Here is a 4,755-nt window from a genome sequence, read left to right on the forward strand (position 1 = left end):
AAAGAAAATACTAAAAATGAGGAAGGAGCTTTTTGATTGTTTTTTTTTTTGATGCACATGTCAAATAATTTTTCTCCTCTGTCAGTTAAAATACAATACAGATTAATAAAAAAATTATAAAATATTCATAGCAAAAATACTTTTGGAAGATACTAAAATTAATTACTAATTTAAGAAAAACAAATGTTAATTATAGCAAATAATTATTAGCATAAGCATGCAAACTAAAAAAAATGTTTAACTAATTTAAGATGGAGCTAGATATATTCCAAATATATTCTGATATATTTTTAAAATGTGTTATATATGTATGCTTGTACTCAATTTTTAAGATAACACTTTAAGATCATATTCTAGGATCAGCATACATAAACACTAATGTTATCTATATGGCAGCTTAAATTGTTTTTACTCAGAGATTTCTTCAAAGAAACTTTAATATATGTATCTTTACTTTTTCCCATTTTATTTCAGAAATCTTCACTGAGTGTTACACTTTCTTGGTGACTTCCAACACTTTATTTTTCTCAAGTGATTCTATAACTTTAGAAAGGACACAATCCAATCTCTTATAAAATGGCCTTTGTTATAAAAAATGTCCTCATTTCCTTCAGTAGAAAAGATACACTAAAAATAAACCTAGCTTTCTTGTTGCTTTTCCATCCTCTTTACCATCTCTCTGACTTTCTCCTAGTGATTGGTAGCCACACAGGCAGGTTTCTTTCACTGTCTTTGAAATTGCTTTCATTATTTACAGTGCTATCTCTGGTGCTGACATTTTTCCATTTTAAATATTAAATACTGTATTTGATTTTCAATTTTTGGACTTTTTTACAAGCCCAGCCATTTTGCTATATTTGTAAGTCAAAGGATTAAAAATAAATTAATTGAGATAAATTGAGACATTTTCATTCTTATAATAAATTATATCGGTTACTATTGAATGTGGCAAATACTGTGGTTCGCTCAGCACCCCTTACAAACTCCTTCTCCCTTGACTTCCTCCCTGTTTGCTCTGGAACTCTGCAGTGCCTCCCACTGTTGGCTTAGCCATGTGACTTGTCTTAGTAATAGATTGTGGCAGAGTGACAGTGCTACAGCCTATTTTGAACCAAAGCCTAAGAGGCATCACATGTCTCTCCTTGGGGTCTTGTGCACCTGTGATCTGTCATGGGAGAAGCATGTCCCTGGTCACCACTATACCTTCAGGCTGAACCCAGAAAGATAACAGGTAGAGCAACCTGAAACTAAACTGCAGGCCTGGAGTCTAGCCTGACCCAGTCTACCCCAATCGAGGTCAGCAGAAACACAGCCTAGCAGCAGCCTTTTGAGCAGAAAAGTCAATGTTTGCTTTTGTAAGCCACTGAGATTTAGAAGCTGCTTGTTACAGAAAAAAAACAAACTGTTAATATTTTGTTCACAGAATGATGTGTAAAGTTTTAGGCTAGTCCTTTAAAGTAAGAAGATTTTGCCTCATCTCTTTTCCTGGTCTCTATCTTGTTATTGCATGAGCAGCAGGCAAATGGGTCTATTGAATGTATCACAAATAAGGATTTTCAGTCCTAGATTTTGGCTCAGTTCTTTGCCAAACTATGTTTCTTTCATAGCCGAACTTTAACCTCCTTCACAAAGTCTTCGCACTGACCAGAGACTGAGGTTCTGCATTTAAGGCTATCACATTTGCTTAAACTTTGTATAAGTTATGCTGCATTTCTATTAGTATCTTCTATTGCGATGGATCTTTTTATGTAGAAAAGTGAAAGTATGAGATGAAATCGGTTTTATGATGTGGTGACAAGCATGGGTCAGGTTTGCGGCATACTTTACTTGCTATAGAATCTTTTAGAAAGTTAGTTATTGTTTATGAGCCTCCATTCATTGGCTTTAAATTGGGGATAAAAATCCATACCTTAAAGGAGAGTTGTAAGGGATAAATGTAATAATTTATGTCAAGCTCTAAGTGCAATGTCTAAAGAACAATATTTATAATTTAAAATTCCTAACACTTACTGCAAAGTGAAGACATATTTACTGCCCTCCTATATTTCTATTATTCAGAAAGTTAGTTTACTGAATGTAGGAGGCATTAAAAATGCTTTTGGTGATGATAGAATTAATCAAAATAATTATATACATCCATCCTTGCCTGAGCTACCATCCAAAAGACATTTGTAGCTGTGACTATGGTGGTCATTGTAAAAATATTTTAAAAGTGGCCAAATTGGATGGATTGGGGCCAGGAAAGAGAGAGCCCAGGCTTTCAGACTTTTATGCAACTGCACGAATGATGGTACCATCAGCTGAGAAAGAAAATAGTAGGGGGTGAAACAATTTTCGAGGGTTGGGATTAGAACATTTTTGACAGCATAAAATGTCTATGAGAAATACAAATAGGTGTCAAGATGAATATAGAATTCAGGGGAAAAGTCTTGGTTGGAGACATAATTATGAAATCATCAGCATATAGACAATGTATGGAGAAAAGTATCTAGGACTGAGCACTGGACACTCCAATGTTTAAAAGTCACAAAGAGGAAGAGAAGCTAGAAAAATAGACTAAACAGAAGAGGGCACTGAAATAAGAGGAACTCTAGGAGAATAGTGTTCTAGAACCTAGGTGAAAAAAAGTATTGCAAGAAGAAGGAGGCAATAAACCATGTCAAAGCTTGTTGGTAAATTAAGAGACATAAGAACGGATCATTAGATTTGAAAATGCTACGGTTGTTGCTAACCTTGACACTAGTTTCTGTAGAGTGGAGGGGAAGAAAACAGAGAAGTAGAGTGGTTGAAAAGAGAATGTAAAGTGAGGTGTGAACACAGCAAATATAAACCAATCTTTTAAGGAGTTTTGGTCAGAAGGGAAGCCGAGAAAAGGAACTGTAGTTGGATGGTTTGATGTTAGTTTTAGTTTTTCTTTATTTTTAAGGTTGGAGATATTGCGTGTGTGCAGCTGAGAATGATTAAATAGAAAGGGACATAGGCAGAGGAGAATTGAGATGGACTGCACATGTGGGGGAGAGATGATTAGGTGGCAGTCGAAAGGATAAATTTATCAATGAAAGAGAGAGAAGGCATAACAACAGTAGCAAAGTCCTTGAGTAGACTACAAGGGGTCATGTACATGAACATGAAAGAAAGGGTTACTTTAGATAAGATAAAAAACAGTATACCCATTGAAGTGAGAAGGAAAGCCAATGCAGAAACAATGGCAAACTTTGTGTTACTTAGATCTCTTTTAATTACATGTATTTTCTCAATCGAAATAGTGAAGATAATAAGTGGAAAAGAAGGTCTGAATATAATGAGTGATGAGGTGTGAAGAGGGAAGAGGTATTAAGAAAGATGCTTTTAGCAAACAGGTGGGTCAATTCATTAGAGAACAGTAATAAGACTGCAGAGCAGCGCTGAGGACAAAACTTGCACTCTGTGGTTATAAATTAAAATAAAACCAGGCAGCATAATCGTGTATTTTTATCTGGCAACATTTTGGAGGCAGAGAATATTACAGGTGTCGGAGGCAATTTGAGGGTGATTATAGAGCTGGTCTGTGGAATTATCATTTGGTTTGGAAAGATCCAGGGATAAAAGGTTGAAATACCAGGTGAGTTATCTGGGATATGGAAGTCATCCTGAATGATGACTCCAGTAACAGTGGAGAGAAAACAGAGCCTAACAGTAAAAGACTCATGCAGCGAAGTTTGCTATATTTCTTTTCTTTCCCCAGTATTGTTTCATTGAATTTTCCTTTCTACATAAATATAGATAGATAGATAGATAGACAGACATTATAGATATAGATATATAGATATAGATATAGATATAGATATAGATATAGATATAGATATAGATATAGATATAGATATAGATATAGATATATAGATATATAGATATAGATAGATAGATATAATTCAATTTACTGGGGTGACAATGGTTAGTAAAATTACATAGGTTTCAAGTGTACAATTCTATATATAATACAGCATCTATATGTCACATTGTGTGCTCACCACCCAGAATCAGTTCTCCTTCTATCACCATATATTTGATCCCTTTTACCCTCTTGACCAATCCTCTCCCCCATTACTCCCTGGTAACTACTAAACAATTGTTTGTGTCTATGAGTTTTTGTTTCTTTGTTTTTCATGTTCCTTTCTTGCTTTCAATTTTATATCTCACATATGAGTGAAGTCATATGGTTCTCAACTTTCTGTCTGACTTGTTTTGCTTTGCATAATAATCTCAAGATCCACCCATGTGGTACCAAATGGCAGTATTTCATCTTTTCTTATCGTGGAGTAATATGTATGCATATATCATACTCACACATAAGCACACACACACACACACACACACACACACACACACACACAAGGTTGGACAATTAAGTTTGTGAACTCATCCTAGAAAAAATGCTACATACCTCATTGCTGAATGTCACTATAGGCACCTTTGAAGTACTCCCCTTGGGAAGCTATGAACCAATGACAACACCTAGTCCACACTTCAAGGCAATTTTGCAACTCTTTTTCTGGAATGGCCATCAGAGCTGTCGTCGTCGTATTACACGTGATGTCCTGAATGCCATCAAAATGTCTTTCTTTCAATATTTCCTTTATTTTCAGGTAAAGAAAGAAGTCATTGGGGCCAGATTAGGTGAATAGGGAGTGTGTTCCAATACAGTTATTTGTTTACTGGCTAAAAACTCCCTCATAGACAGTGCCATGTGAGCTGGTGCATTGTCGTGATGCAAGAGCC

This window comes from Rhinolophus hipposideros (assembly GCF_964194185.1).
Source record: "Rhinolophus hipposideros genome assembly, chromosome: 13".
NCBI classification, from domain to species: domain Eukaryota; kingdom Metazoa; phylum Chordata; class Mammalia; order Chiroptera; family Rhinolophidae; genus Rhinolophus; species Rhinolophus hipposideros.